Here is a 17,499-nt window from a genome sequence, read left to right on the forward strand (position 1 = left end):
GAAGGGAAGGAGGAAACGAAATGAAGCTTCGCGAGTTGAGTGTGACTGTAACCTTATTTCAGTGATTACAATGTCGAATCAAGTTTTCGAAGACTTTGCCAATATGAGTCCACTTATCTCTGTAGCGTTGCACACACTCTGGTCTGGAGGCATACTTTAATTAGGTTGGGGAGAGATTGTCGTGAAGTTGTAGTAGCTTCTCGTCAGGCAAGCTGGGCCACATCTGTAGTAACTACTCTCCGATATCCTGAATACTGGCACTGTAGGTGACAGGTCTCGGGATCTTTCTGGACACGTAGTACCTCAGATCACACAGGCACCTCCTACAGACAGGTGCTGTTTCGATGAGCATTATCCTGTAGAAAAATGGCACCACAATATTACCACATGACAGGTATCACATGAGGTCGCAGCATATTCGTGACGTGTCGTTGTCCCATCAACTATCACTCATTCACAGCTAGCCATTTCACAAGCTGCTATATAATCGCGTATAATACAGTGGTCCACAGAGTGTAGAATGAATTTTTTTTATTTCTGTGAGTGATGAGAAAATACAGATCTGTTTTAAAACACGCCCTATGGCCTCATTATATTAGATGTCTTTAGACTGATCTGAAGATGATCATCGCTGACTGAAACGAGTAATACAAAAAAGTTTTTGATCATAGACAAAAAAAATTATTCTGCCACCAGCAGTGACCTGAAGTCTTAACTGATGGATTTTCACGCCATGAAGGCGTCTCCAATACAATGGAAGAATGGGACCTTTCATCAAGCCGCCGCCATACTTGATGACAATCGTCATTTGGGGTACCGCAGAATCGCTGTTCACTGCAGAATACAGTGAAGCCATCGCGGTTATGACCCCTATCGCAGAAGTGTCAAAAGAAGGTTCAAATGTTTCAAATTGCTCTAAGCGCTACGGGACTTAATATCTGAGGTCATCAGTCCCCTAGACTTAGAACTACTTAAACCTAACCAACCTAAGGAGATCACACACACCCATGCCCGAAGCAGGATTCGAACCTGCGACCGTAGCAGCAACTCGGTTCCGGCATATTTTGCCTGTTTACGTTACCGCTCATAGTGAATGACGCTTCGTCGCTAAATAGAACGCGTGCAAAAAATCTGTCATTGTCTCGTAATATCTCTTGTGCCCAGTGGCAGAACTGTACAAGACGTTCAAAGTCGTCGCCATGCAATTCCTGGTGCATAGAAATATGGTACGGATGCAGTCGATGTTGATGTAGCATTCTCAACACAGACGTTTTTGAGATTCTCGATTCTCGCGCAATTTTTCTGCTACTGATGTGCGGATTAGCCGCGACAGCAGCTAAAACACCTGCTTGGGCATCCTCATTTGTTGCAGGTCGTGGCTGACGTTCCACATGTGGCTGAATACTTCCTGTTTCCTTAAATAACGTAACCATCCGGCGCACGGTCCGGAAACTTAGATGATGTCGCCCAGGATACCGGGCAGCATACATAGCACACGCCCGTTGGGCATTTTGATCACAATAGCCACACATCAACACGATATCGACCTTTTCCGCAATTGGTAAACGCTCCATTTTAACACGGGTAATGTATCACGAAGCAAATACCGTCCGCACTGGCGGAATATTACGTGATACCACGTACTTAAACGTTTGTGACTATTACAGCGCCATCTATCACAAAGCGAAAAAAGTGGTCCTACTAAAAGATTCATATTTCTTTACATACTACACGAATATGTAATAAAAAATGGGGGTTCCTATTATAAAAAAACGCAGTTGACATCCGTTTGACCTATGGCAGTACCATCTAGCGGGCCAACCATAGCGCCATCTGGTTTCCACCTTCAAGCAAGACGAGTTTCGTTCTTTGTAGTTTTTTCTTTTGATGCTTATTTCGTGAGATATATGGCCCGGTCACTATCAATGGACCACCCTGTATATCGAAGGAATATGTGTTGACGGTTGATGAAGCTACAGCATGAAAGAGACTGCGGAAATAATCTCACGAAAAGTATCCGGACACCCCTTTGAATTGCGGAGTTGACCACTAGACGTCATGAGGTGCCTCACCACCAATGTAAAAGGAAGTGGAGACTATTGTGTCAGCAGAGAAGCTGTAACAGAAGAACGCCTCGATTAAGAGAGCTCAGTGAATTAGACCTTGGACTAGTCACAAGGGTAACAATTCCGTCAGGGATATTTTAGCCCTTGGAGAGCTGACTAAATCGACTGCTGGTGATGTGACTGTGAAGTTGCAACGCTAAGTAATAACTAAAACTAAAACAAGACCAGATAAACCTCGCGCAGTGACGGATAGGGACCCTTGAACATTGCGGAGAATGGCTTCAAAGAATCTCATGAAATCAGCGGAAGAAATCACTTGTGAGTGTGAAAGTGCTACCAGTCGTCTAGCTGGCACTATGACTGTTGCTAGGGAGTTACAAAAGAAAGCGGTGCGCTGAACGAGCAGCTCCTCATAAGTCACATATTTCTGCAGTCAACGCTAAGTGGTGTAGAGTGCAACGCCACTGGACAGTGGAATGGAAACGAGTACTTTGGACTGACGAGACATGCTCTACACTGTGGGAACCCGATGGCACGTTTTGAGCAATTAAACAGAGAACCGACTCGTGGAGATAACATCTTGGACCTACTGATAACAAATAGACCCGAACTTTTCGACTCCGTAAGTGCAGAACAGGGAATCAGTGATCATAAGGCCGTTGTAGCATCCCTGAATATGGAAGTTAATAGGAATATAAAAAAAGGGAGGAAGGTTTATCTGTTTAGCAAGAGTAATAGAAGGCAGATTTCAGACTACCTAACAGATCAAAACGAAAATTTCTGTTCCGACACTGACAATGTTGAGTGTTTATGGAAAAAGTTCAAGGTAATCGTAAAATGCGTTTTAGACAGGTACGTGCCGAGTAAAACTGTGAGGGACGGGAAAAACCCACCGTGGTACAACAACAAAGTTAGGAAACTACTGCGAAAGCAAAGAGAGCTTCACTCCAAGTTTAAACGCAGCCAAAACCTCTCAGACAAACAGAAGCTAAGCGATGTCAAAGTTAGCGTAAGGAGGGCTATGCGAGAAGCGTTCAGTGAATTCGAAAGTAAAATTCTATGTACAGACTTGACAGAAAATCCTAGGAAGTTCTGGTCTTACGTTAAATCAGTAAGTGGCTCGAAACAGCATATCCAGACACTCCGGGATGATGATGGCATTGAAACAGAGGACGACAGGCGTAAAGCTGAAATACTAAACACCTTTTTCCAAAGCTGTTTCACAGAGGAAGACCGCACTGCAGTTCCTTCTCTAAATCCTCGCACAAACGAAAAAATGGGTGACATCGAAATAAGTGTCCAAGGAATAGAAAAGCAACTGAAATCACTCAACAGAGGAAAGTCCACTGGACCTGACGGGATACCAATTCGATTCTACACAGAGTACGCGAAAGAACTTGCCCCCCTTCTAACAGCCGTGTACCGCAAGTCTCTAGAGGAACGGAGGGTTCCAAATGATTGGAAAAGAGCACAGGTAGTCCCAGTCTTCAAGAAGGGTCGTCGAGCAGATGCGCAAAACTATAGACCTATATCTCTGACGTCGATCTGTTGTAGAATTTTAGAACATGTTTTTTGCTCGAGTATCATGTCGTTTTTGGAAACCCAGAATCTACTATGTAGGAATCAACATGGATTCCGGAAACAGCGATCGTGTGAGACCCAACTCGCTTTATTTGTTCATGAGACCCAGAAAATATTAGATACAGGCTCCCAGGTAGATGCTATTTTTCTTGACTTCCGGAAGGCGTTCGATACAGTTCCGCACTGTCGCCTGATAAACAAAGTAAGAGCCTACGGAATATCAGACCAGCTGTGTGGCTGGATTGAAGAGTTTTTAGCAAACAGAACACAGCATGTTGTTATCAATGGAGAGACATCTACAGACGTTAAGGTAACCTCTGGCGTGCCACAGGGGAGTGTTATGGGACCATTGCTGTTCACAATATATATAAATGACCTAGTAGATAGTGTCGGAAGTTCCATGCGGCTTTTCGCGGATGATGCTGTAGTATACAGAGAAGTTGCAGCATTAGAAATTGTAGCGAAATGCAGGAAGATCTGCAGCGGATAGGCACTTGGTGCAGGGAGTGGCAACTGTCCCTTAACATAGACAAATGTAATGTATTGCGAATACATAGAAAGAAGGATCCTTTATTGTATGATTATATGATAGCGGAACAAAAACTGGTAGCAGTTACTTCTGTAAAATATCTGGGAGTATGCGTGCGGAACGATTTGAAGTGGAATGATCATATAAAATTAATTGTTGGTAAGGCAGGTGCCAGGTTGAGATTCATTGGGAGAGTGCTTAGAAAATGTAGTCCATCAACAAAGGAGGTGGCTTACAAAACACTCGTTCGACCTATACTTGAGTATTGCTCATCAGTGTGGGATCCGTACCAGATCGGGTTGACGGAGGAGATAGAGAAGATCCAAAGAAGAGCGGCGCGTTTCGTCACAGGGTTATTTGGTAACCGTGATAGCGTTACGGAGATGTTTAGCAAACTCAAGTGGCAGACTCTGCAAGAGAGGCGCTCTGCATCGCGGTGTAGCTTGCTCGCCAGGTTTCGAGAGGGTGCGTTTCTGGATGAGGTATCGAGTATATTGCTTCCCCCTACTTATACCTCCCGAGGAGATCACGAATGTAAAATTAGAGAGATTAGAGCGCGCACGGAGGCTTTCAGACAGTCGTTCTTCCCGCGAACCATACGCGACTGGAACAGGAAAGGGAGGTAATGACAGTGGCACGTAAAGTGCCCTCCGCCACACACCGTTGGGTGGCTTGCGGAGTATGAATGTAGATGTAGATGTAGAGTTTGGCGAATACCTGGGGAACGTTACCTGACATTGTACAGTGAAGTATGGAGGAGGTGGTATTACGGTATGGGGATGTGTTTTGTCGTCAGGGTGTAGTCCCCCTATTGCACGTAAGAAAACGACAAATGTGGGCGTGTATGAACACGTTTTACAGCTCTGCCTACTGCTTACAGTAGAGGAACACTTCGGAGACAATGATTGATTGTATCAGCATCACAATGCACCCTGTCGTAAAGCAGCATCTGTGAAGCAGTGATTTGCGGACAACAACGTTCCCAAAATGTGCCCAGATTCCTGATCTGAATCCAATGGGACATCTTTTTGATGGTTTAGAACGGCAACTTCGTTCGGGACACCAGCGACCAACATCACCGTCTACTCAGGCTTCGGTTCTTGAGCAAGAATGGGCTACCATTCTCCAGAGTCGTTCATACAGCTCACTGAAAGTGGCTCCAGAAGAGTTCAAGACGTCATAATGGCGGAGGATGGACATACACCGTATTGTCCACTAACAGTTGTACTGATACTTTTGAGCATATAGTGAACAGGCCAGTAACGGAAAGCGGAAGAATAAAATAGAAATAGTTTAAACTTTGTTGTTACTACCACTGATGATACAGTTCCGGTGATACACAGTAATGAATGCTGTTCAACAACTCAACGCAGCAACTCGCAACCACAACAGCGGTGGCACCAGTATGTGTTGGAATTATGAAACATTCTCAAAACATTTCGGTCTGTGCTGCATTACATCTACATCGGCATACATGCTCCGTAAGCCACCGTACGATGCATGGCGGAGGGTGCTACTTATTCCATTTCCTGTTCCACTCACAAATAGAACGATGGAAAAACGACTATCTATACGCCTCCGTATGAGCCCCAACTTATCTTACCTTATCTTCGTGATCCTTAGGCGAAATGTACGTCTGATGCGGTAGAATCGTTCTGACAGCCTCAAACACCTGTTCTCTAAATGTTTGCAGCAGCTCCTCGATAAAAGAATTTCGTCTTCCCTCCAAGTATCCCCCTTTGATTCACGAAGTACCTCTGTAACACTTGCGTGCTGATCGAACCTACCCGTATCAAATCTAGCAGCACGCCTTTCAATTGATTCGATGTCCTCCTTTAATCTGACCTGGTGGAGCCCCACACACTCTAGTAGTACCCAAGACTGGGTCGCACTGGTGTTCTATATACTGTCCTCTTTACAGATGAGCTACGCTTTCCTAATATTCTCCCAAAAAACCGAAGTCGCGTATTCGTCTTCCCTACTAGTGCCCTTACGTGCTCGTCCCGTTTCATATCGCACTGCAACGTTACGCCCAGATATTTAAACGACGCGTGCATGTCAAGCAGCACAGTAATGATACTGTATGCGTGCATTACGAAACGTGTTAATCTCAAAAATATTTTGTAAGACTTTGAAGGAACATGGTAAATTGATACATATGTTTCTGGATGGGGTCCGCCTTTAGCAAAACACAATTTTGTTTTTTATCCCGTAAGTTGAATCGCTAAGGTAAAATAAGCAATAATCAAATTAATACTTCATGAATCTGTCATATTTAACTGTTTTCCTTCATATTCTTCTTTGTTTTATTAGGCATAACATAGAGATGTGCCTCGTTTCCGACTTACAAGACTTTACCTTGAACATACAGTTTTGTTTCTTGCTTCTAATGTATGTGTTCGGTGGTCAAATGGCGAAATTGTCAAATCTCGTATTAAAATAAAACCGATAAAATTATATTAGGGTATAACTCTGTGTAATAATGTAACACAAAAGTCGTAAAATAAGAGCCACTGTTTCGACTAGTTTGAAACGAAGAAGCTCCTCAGACTGTTTCGTAGAATTGCTCAGCATTACATCAAAAAGGATTCTATTCGAGTTAACAAAGCACTAGAAATAGAAAATGATGTCGAGATTAATAAACGCTGCAAAGAGTCATTAATTTTTATTCTCTGAGGATAACGTAATACCCGCAGCTCTATTTTCAAATGAATACAATATTTGAACCTTTTCTATGTAATGGAATTCAGTTTTGGATTTTGGAACTGATCGGTTCCTGAACACTACTTCAGTCCTTCCTAGTGCTTTTAATAATGTAGTGCGATATGGAAAAACAGGTAAAAATGATCATTTATGTATGCGGAGTGTCGAAAGATGGGTAATTTACTAGGACGTCGCATTAAAAGAACTTTGTAATCTGTAGAAACTGGCAGAGCATTTTTATGCAAGAGTCCACACGCCGTTGGCAGAATGTGGCTGGGTGAGGCATTCCTTTTCCGCTCCCCATCAGCCAACAAGGCGGAGCATGAATATTCATTGAGATTTAAGAGCTCGTTCCCTGTATCTCATAACAAGGATACGGCAGGTATCTTGGAACGCGTGCAGCTGACGACTAGCCCTCATGAGTCCCGTAGTTCTTAGAAGCGGGAGCGCAGGCAACCACACACCCTTCCTAACGAACAACGGAAAAGCTGCTTTGCAGCATGGAGCATTTAAATTTAAAAGCTAACAACACGACTCAGTTACAACAGATGTAAAACCATTGTAATGCTGTATTTACTGTGTGACTCATTCAATCTATGACTTGAAAAGCAGCCCGCCTCCAGACTTATTTTAAACACGTAAACACGTGTATTCAGTGGGTCTATTGGAACAAGAAACGGATCATTAGCATTGTACCACTGTGGTGGTCTAGGATCCTCAGAGCATATGATGTTCACATGCGTTCTCCAAGTGGAAACTATGGGACGTGAACAGCCGTCGGAGCGGAACACACCTGTTAATTAAGATTGTGAATACATTTACCTTGCGCTCGTAGCACACGACAGCAAGTAATGAGCTTGATAAGATTTCAGAGTGGTGTAAGGATTGGTAGCTTTCTTTAAATGTTCAGAAGTGTAAAACTGCGCGCTCCACAATAAGAAAAAAACGTAATATCCCATGACTATAATATCAAACAGCTCATATAAATACGCTGGTATAAACACTTTACAGGGACATGAAACGGAACGATCACGGGATTACTTACAAATTACACGTGCGACCCATCCTAGAATACTTCTCAAGTGTGTGGGACCGTTACCAAATATGACTAACAGGGGATATTCGACGTACATAGTGAAGGCAGCACGAAAAGTCACAGTTTTGTTTGACCAGCGGGAGAGCGTCACATATATGTTGAATGAACCTGAATTGGCAGATTCTTTCACATAAACAATGTCGAGAAAGCCTACTTACAAAGTTTCAGGAACCGGCTTTGAATGATGAGTAGATTTCCCGACCATGTTATAGTTCTGGGTGGAGACTTTAATTTGCCGGATATAGACTGGGAGACTCAAACGTTTATAACGGATGGCAGGGACAAAGAATCCAGTGAAATTTTTTTTTAGTGCACTATCTGAAAACTACCTTGAGCAGTTAAACAGAGAACCGTCTCGTGGCGATAACATATTAGACCTTCTGGTAACAAACAGACCCGAACTATTTGAAACAGTTAACGCAGAACAGGGAATCAGCGATCATAAAGCGGTTACTGCATCGATGATTTCAGCCGTAAATAGAAATATTAAAAATGGTAGGAAGATTTTTCTGTTTGTCAAAAGTGTCGAAAAGCAGATTTCAGGGTACTTGAGGGCTCAACACAAAAGTTTTGTCTCAAGTACAGATAGTGTTGAGCATCAGTGGACAAAGTTCAAAACCATCGTACAATATGCATTAGATGAGTATGTGCCAAGCAAGATCGTAAGAGATGGAAAAGAGCCACTGTGGTACAGCAACCGAGTTAGAAAACTGCTGCGGAAGCAAAGGGAACTTCACAGCAAACATAAACTTAGCCAAAGCCTTGCAGACAAACAAAAATTACGCGAAGCGAAATGTAGTGTGAGGAGGGCTATGCGAGAGGCGTTCAATGAATTCGAAAGTAAAGTTCTATGTACTGACTTGGCAGAAAATCCTAAGAAATTTTGGTCTTATGTCAAAGCGGTAAGTGGATCAAAACAAAATGTCCAGACACTCTGTGACTTAAATGGTACTGAAACAGAGGATGACAGACTAAATGCCGAAATACTAAATGTCTTTTTCCAAAGCTTTTTCACAGAGGAAGACTGCACTGTGGTTCCTTCCACAGATTGTCGCACAGATGACAAAATGGTAGATATCGAAACAGATGACAAAGGGATAGAAAAACAATTAAGAGGAAAGGCCGATGGGATACCAGTTCGATTTTACACAGAGTACGCGAAGGAACTTGCCCCCCTTCTTGCAGCTCTAGAAGAGCGTAGCGTTCCAAAGGTTTGGAAAAGGGCACTGGTCATCCCCGTTTTCAAGAAGGGACGTCGAACAGATGTGCAGAACTATACACCTTTAGCTCTAACGTCGATCAGTCGTAGAATTTTGGAACACATATTATGTTCGAGTATAAAGACTAGAAATCTACTCTGCAGGAATCAGCAGCTCGCGCTATTCGTCCCCGAGACTCAGAGGGCCATAGACACGGGTTCCCAGGTAGATGCCGTGTTTCTTGACTACCGCAAGGCGTTCGATACAGTTATACACAGTCGTTTAATGAACAAAGTAAGAGCATATGGAGTATCAGGCCAATTGTGTGGTTGGATTGAAGAGTTCCTAGATAACAGAACGCAGCATGTCATTCTCAATGGAGAGAAGTCTTCCGAAGTAAGAGTGATTTCAGGTGTGCCCCAGGGGAGTATCGTAGGACCGTTGCTATTCACAATATACATAAATGACCTTGTGGATAACATCGGAAGTTCACTGAGGCTTTTTGCGGATGATGCTGTAGTCTATAGAGGGATTGTAACAATGGAAAATTGTACTGAAATGCAGGAGGATCTGCAGCGAATTGACACTTGGTGCAGGGAATTGAAATTGAATCTCAATGTAGACAAGTGTAATGTGCTACGAATACATGAAAGAAAGATCCTTTATCATTTAGCTACAATATAGCAGGTCAGCAACTGGAAGCAGTTAATTCCATAAATTATCTGGGAGTGATTTAAAATGGAATGACCATATAAAATTAATCGTCGGTAAAGTAGATGCCAGACAGATTCATTCGAAGAATCCTAAGGAAATGCAAGCTGAAAACAAAGGAAGTAGGTTACAGTTCACTTGTTCGCCCACTGCTCGAATATTGCTCACCAGTGTGGGATCCGTACCAGATAGGATTGATGGAAGAGATAGAGAAGATCCAACGGAGAGCAGCGCGCTTCGTTACAGGATCATTTAGTAATAGCGAAAGCGTTACGGAGATGATAGATAAACTCCAGTGGAAGACTCTGCAGGAGAGACGCTCAGTAGCTTGGTACGGGCTTTTGTTGAAGTTTCGAGAACATACCTTCAGCGAGGAGTCAAGTAGTATATTGCTCTCTGCTACGTATGTCTCGCGAAGAGACCATGAGGATAAAATCAGAGAGATTAGAGCCCACACAGAGGCATACCGACAATCTTTCTTTCCACGAACAATACGAGACTGCAATAGAAGGGAGAACCGATAGCCACACACCGTCAGGTGGCTTGCGGAGTATGGATGTAGATGTAGATACTGCAAGCCCCGACGTTTCGCTACCATCGGGATCGTGAGGACAAATCAGACTAATTACAACACTCACAGAGGCGTTTAAACCATCATTCTTCCCGCGCCTCATATATGAATGGAACGGAGAAAGGCCGTAGTAATTGGTACAATGGATCGTAAGATAAGGGCCTCAATTTCGTCAGCCTAGTAGGTTAGGAACTGTATGACTCCTGAAAGACCAGAAATTGGTATATATGTTCCTCAATTTAGTCTTCACTTGGGGGCAAGTTACGATTCCTTAGAACTACTAAAGCTCCCATTTGACATACGTTAACTCAGCACAAACAGAAATACAAAGAAAAAGAAGTTCGTAATTTCGTCCGTCGTTAAAATTTTCAAAAGTACAATTATTTAAAATACTTTTTTCCATTCTAAAATTGGCAAACACTTTCACTTTATGAAACACATGAAGGCCGTGAATGAACAACGTTTTCAAGTCATTTTCAGAGTTATAAACATCTGTCAGATAAAACCAAGCATTTAGTGCAACGAATCTATTTCGCTGCTGTTGCGTTGTCTCACATGAAAAAAGTAAAATAATTTTTTATAAATAGAAAATAAAATCTATTATTAATAACAGTTCCAGATTTCGTTCCCGGGACGAAACACAAATCAGTGCTCACATTAGGAATAGCTAGCTGTTAATTTGACTGCTTCACTAACTCATCTCAGACCGAATTCCGTGTTACATGGAAGCTAAACGTGTTGTACACGATTCTCTCAGAAAAACAATGAATTGAGGTTACCAGATTTGGAAACCGGAAATTCGGAGACGGACGAAATTAGTAGCAGCGACGATATTAGGGAGCCATACCTTACCCTCTGCCGTACACTTCACAGTGGTTTCCAGAGTAGGGATGTAGATGTAGAATGAACGAAACTAATTCCGATAAAATATTAAAGGCAGGAAAACAGATGTTAGAGACATATATAGAGGAGAGGAAGTGAGTGGGAGGGAATATCGCCATGATGGGTGTGTGAACAGACGTTAGTGGAAAAATGGTTCAAATGGCTCTAAGCACTATGGGACTTAACATCTGAGGTCATCAGTGCCCTAGACTTAGAACTACTTAAACCTAACTAACCTAAGGACATCGCACACACACATCCATGCCCGAGGCAGGATTCGAACCTGCGACCGTAGCAGTAGCGCGGTTCCGGACTGAAGCGCCTAGAACCCGTTCGTCCACAGCGGCCGGCTAGTCGTTAGTAGTACGACTGATTAGACTAGTGTTGCGCAAGTGACAGCGAAGATTACGATTTTTTTATTACTTTATTGTTATTTTAACACCTGAACAATCAGGTAGGCTGGCAGCGGCATGCTACGCCGCTCTTCAGCCATAGTGGTTACAATAACAGTACAAGAACGGATAATTAAAATGAACAGAGTGATGGGCAAAAAATAGTGGTCACAGATACACAAAAAACACGGAGCCGTTCACACGCGACGATAATGACACTGAAAACACGTTGACACGGCGCACATAACACTGTTGAATCCGACGGCACAAGTGAACGTAGAAGCGGGACGGCGGACACTAAAAACACAAAACGACGTCACACACACGAGACACAGATGGCGATGATCTCCGGCGCGCGAAAGTCCACGTAGCGTGTGCGAGTCCGGGGACCTGCCAAGAGGGGAAGAAGGGTGAGGGTGGGTGAAGAGGGTGGAGAGGGGAGAACATAGATGCCAATGGCTGAGGAGATGGGAGGAGGAGTAGAAGGACAGGGGAGGGGAGGCCCAGGGGAGGAGTGGGGAGAAGGGGAGGAGGGATGGAGGGTGCCCAAAGGAACAGATACAGGAAGAGGGAGGGAGGATCAAAGTTGGTAGGAAGGGTAGATGGAGGGGAGGAGGACATCATCAGGGAGGGGGAGCTGGCGGAAGCCACCTTGGGAGAGAGTAAGGAGGGTGGAGAGATGGAGACCGGATTGGACATGGGAATACAGGCGCCACAGTGGGCAGGGGTGGGAGAGGATCGGGGAGACGAGCGGGTGAGGAGGATCGAGTTTACGGGAGGTGTACAGGATCCGTATCATTTCAAGGAAAAGGAGGAGGTGGGGGAAGGGGATGAGATCGTACAGGATCCGCGTAGGGGAGGGGAGACGGATGCGATAGGCGAGGCGGAGAGCATGGCGTTCAAGGATTTGGAGGGATTTGTAAAAAGTAGGGGGAGCGGAGATCCAAGCCGGATGGGCATAACAAAGGATAGGGCGGATGAGGGATTTATAGGTGTGGAGAATGGTGGAGGGGTCCAGACCCCACGTACGGCCGGAGAGGAGCTTGAGGAGACTGAGTCGGGAGCGTGCCTCGGCTTGGATAGTCTGGAGGTGGGGAGTCCAGGAGAGGCGACGGTCGAGGGTGACGCCAATGTACTTAAGGGTGGGAGTGAGGGCGATAGGACGGCCATAGATGGTGACATAGAAATCAAGGAGGCGGAAGGAAGGGGTGGTTTTGCCTACAATGATCGCCTGGGTTTTGGAGGGATTGACCTTGAGCAACCACTGGTTGCACCAAGCGGTGAACCGGTCAAGATGGGATTGGAGAAGGTTTTGGGAGCGCTGTAGGGTGAGGGCAAGGGCAAGGAAGGCGGTGTCGTCGGCAAACTGGAGAAGGTGGACGGGGGCTGACGGCGGCGGCATGTCCGGCGGAGGGGAAAAAGGTGTAGGAATCTGTGTTATGGATGGTGACATAGGAAGGACGGCGGGAGAGAAAGGAGCCGATCAGACGGACGTAGTTAATGGGAAGGGCGAAGGTTTGGAGCTTGAAGAGGAGACCGGAATGCCATACAAGGTCATAAGCACGTTCGAGGTCCAGGGAGAGGAAGACTGCAGAGCGACGGGAATTAAGCTGTTCGGAAAGGAGATGAGTGAGGTGAAGGAGAAGGTCGTCGGAAGAGAAGGACGGCCGAAAGCCACACTGGGTAACGGGAAGGAGGCGGTGCTGGCGGAGATGTTGGTGGATGCGTCGGGTGAGGATATATTCCAGGACCTTGCTGAAGACCGAGGTAAGGCTGATGGGACGGTAGGAGGAGACGGTGGACGGCGGGTTGCCAGGTTTAAGGAACATGAGGATACGGGAGGTTTTCCACAGGTCGGGGTAGTAACCGGTGGACAGGACTACATTGTAGAGCCTGGCCAGGGTGGAGAGGAAAGAGACAGGAGCTTCACGAAGGTGACGGTAGGTGACACGATCGTGACCAGGAGCGGTGTTGCGTTTTGTGCGGAGTGTAGCAATGAGATCCTGTGTAGTGATAGGGGCATTGAGTTACGTGTGTAATGTTGTCCAAGTACTGGAAACCAGGAGCGAGGGGAGGGACACAGGTGTCAGTTCGATCGCGGATATCCGGGAAGAGGGAGTAATCGAACTGGGGATCATCGGGGATGGAAAATACATCGGAGAGGTAGGAGGCAAAGTGATTGGCCTTACTAAGGGTGTCAGGGAAAGGGTGATCATCATGGAAAAGGCGACGGTAAGGCGACGGAAGGCCGACCAGAACTTGGACGAGTTGATTGGTAGGGTAGCATTTAAACGGGTGCATGTCTGTCGCCAGTCCCGGCGTTTCTTAGCCGCGAGCAAATTACGATTGTGTCGCTGGAGTTGCCGGTGGCGTCGTAGTGTGTCCGGGTCACGCGTGCGGAGGAAGGCACGATAGAGACGACGGGATTCACGGAAGAGGAGGACGGCCTGTGGGGGTAAGGTAGGACGGTGGGGGTGGACGGTGACAGTAGGGACGTGGGCCTCCATGGCCTCAGACAAGGTCTGCTGGAGAAAGGAGGCGGCATGGGTTACATCGTCAGGGTGGTGGTAGGTGAAGGGGTGGCTATCGACCCGGGTGGAAAGTGTATCCCGGTAGGCATTCCAGTTGGCGAAGATTACGAGCAAATGTTTGAATATAAACTCAGAAGTAGCGTAAAAGCACTGTTTGATAAGTGAAATTTTCTGTTTTACATGTGGCAGCATTTGTAACCATAGTTTAGTTTGATATAAATACAGGGTGTCCAGAAAAGGACTCCCCGATTTCAAAATTAAATATCTTGAAAACAAAGATCGCTAGAGGAATGCAGTAAACGGTATGTTTATTGTGAAAGCTGTAAGAAGTTTATACAGCAGTTTGAAATAATAGTTGCGAAAGCTGCTAACAGATGGCGCTGTAATCGCCATACGTAATGCCTAGTATAAATAGCGATCCGAAGCCCAGAGCGATCAGTTCCACTATTGAAACGTGAAAGGAGGTTAGCGTACCGAAGGAAGAAATTAAAACCATGTACTCCATTGAACAACGCGTTTGTCTGGTGCTAGAGTACCACAGGGTAGAAGAGAGTCCTACGGCAACAAGGCGAAGTTTTCAAGCACGATTTAATGTTCCAAAAGGACCCGATGCGAAAACCATTCGTACGCTCTTCGCAAAATTTCAACGAACAGGCAGCGTAACTGATGATATAGTGGGGCATGTTGGTCACAAGCAAACCGCAGTTACGCCTGAAAATATCGCCACAGTTTCGGGAATTATTCAGCGAAATCCAATGTCATCCGTCCGTAGAATTGCATCTGAGACTGGTTTGAAGCGTTCCAGCACGCAGAAAATACTGAGAAAGAGCCTCCACACGTTTCCATTCAAAATTCAAACGCACCAGGCCATACCCGTACGAGCTGTGCAACAAATGGTTGACTTTGCTAATCAGATGCTCACAATGATTGATAGTGAAGGATTTGATGTTGGCTGCATCTGGTTTACAGATGAAGCACACTTCCACCTGAATGGATACGTGAATAAGCAGAAGTGGCGGTTTTGGGGTTCCGAAAAGCCATATTGGTGTGAAGCGAAACCCCTGTATTCTCCTAAAGTTACTGTGTGGGCTGCAGTATGCAGCAGAGGCATTAGTGGCCCTTTTTTCATTCGAGATACGATCACTGGTGCACGTTACGTTGCAGTTTTGGAACAATTTGTCGCCACACAGCAAGCGTTAGAGGATCAACCAGGTACTGAATGGTTTATGCAAGATGGAGCCCGACCACATGGGACCGAACAAGTGTTTCGCTTTCTTGAGGAATACTTCGGGAATCGAGTCATTGCTTTGGAATATCCCAAATTTACTGGTGCAGGCATGGATTGGCCTCCATATTCGCCGGATCTGACTCCCTGTGACTTTTTTTTGTGGGGCACAGTGAAAGACATGGTCTACCCGAAGCATCCCGACACGCTGGACGAGCTTGAATCGGCGATCTCTGTGGCATGTGAATCCATTTCGGTTGAGACACTACGAAATGTGATGGCGAATTTCGTTCTTCGTTTGCGCCACCTCTGTAGTGCCAATGGTGAACATTTTGAAAACATTGTGATGTGATTGTTTGCAAAGATTGTTTTCATACGATTGTTGTATGCTGATATGAGATGTACAGCGTACAGCGCCATCTGTTAGCAGCTTTTGTAACTATTATTTCAAACTGCTGTATAAACGTCTTACAGCTTTCACAATAATCATATCGTTTACTGCATTCTTCTATCGATATTTGTTTTCGAGATGTTTAATTTTGAAATCAGGGAGCCCTTTTCTGGACACCCTGTACATTTATCTACAAAGAATTGTGATGAGTGGACGAGTGAATTTCTGGGTCCCTCAATAGCTACATGATAAATTGTTTTTACAACAGCAAATATTTAAATATTAGATAAATAACAGGGCTACCTCGCAATCAGCTTAACAGCTCATGCATCCAAGTTGCTAACAAGAATAACATACAAACGAAGTTAAAAGAAAACTGAGGATGAGGTGGCGATCGTTTGGCTGTATGAAAGGTAAAGGCGCCAGAAAGGCAGTTCTAACGTTGACTTCGTTCACGGAAGGTAGACATAAGAAAAATCTAGACACTTTTACAGGATTTGTTGAGAAGCGTTAGAGAATGTAAAAGTGTAAGTAGGCTGTTTAGGTTTTCTTATTGGTAACGCCACGTAGCGCTCTGTATGAAAATCACTGGCTGTGCTGTGTGCAGTCTGTGGCTGGTTAGCATTGTTGTAATATTCGCCATTGTAGTGTTGGGCAGTTGGCTGTTAACAGCGCGTAGCGTTGCGCAGTTGGAGGTGAGCCGCCAGCAGTGGTGGATGTGGGGGAAGTGAGATGGCGTGGTGTGGGGAGCGATCTCCTACACTGGCCGTACACCACTGGTGATCGTCGAGGTGACACTGAATAGTGCACGGTACATCCAAACCGTCATCGAACCCATCGTTCTACCATTCCTAGACCGACAAGGGAACTTGCTGTTCCAACAGGACAATGCACGTCCGCATGTATCCCGTGCCACCCAACGTGCTCTAGAAGGTGTAAGTCAACTACCCTGGCCAGCAAGATCTCCGGATCTGTCCCCCATTGAGCATGTTTGGGACTGGATGAAGCGTCGTCTCACGCGGTCTGTACGTCCAGCACGAACGCTGGTCCAACTGAGGCGCCAGGTGGAAATGGCATGGCAAGCCGTTCCACAGGACTACATCCAGCATCTCTACGATCGTCTCCATGGGAGAATAGCAGCCTGCATTGCTGCGAAAGGTGGATATACACTGTACTAGTGCCGACATTGTGCATGCTCTGTTGCCTGTGTCTATGTGCCTGTGGTTCTGTCAGTGTGATCATGTGATGTATCTGACCCCAGGAATGTGTCAATAAAGTTTCCCCTTCCTGGGACAATGAATTCACGGTGTTCTTATTTCAATTTCCAGGAGTGTATTATGACTATTAAGGTAAATACATTGTTTGTTCTCTATTAAAATCTTTCATTTGCTAACTATGCCTATCAGTAGTTAGCGCCTTCTGTAGTTTGAATCTTTTATTTAGCTGGCAGTAGTGGCGCTCGCTGTATTGCAGTAGTTCGAGTGACGAAGATTTTTGTGAGGTAAGTGATTTGTGAAAGGTATAGGTTAATGTTAGTCAGGGCTATTCTTTTGTAGGGATTATTGAAAGTCAGACTGCGTTGCGCTAAAAAAAATATTGTGTGTCAGTTTAAGCACAGTCAT

Source organism: Schistocerca nitens, chromosome 1, assembly GCF_023898315.1.
Source record: "Schistocerca nitens isolate TAMUIC-IGC-003100 chromosome 1, iqSchNite1.1, whole genome shotgun sequence".
In the NCBI taxonomy this organism is placed as follows: Eukaryota; Metazoa; Arthropoda; class Insecta; order Orthoptera; family Acrididae; genus Schistocerca; species Schistocerca nitens.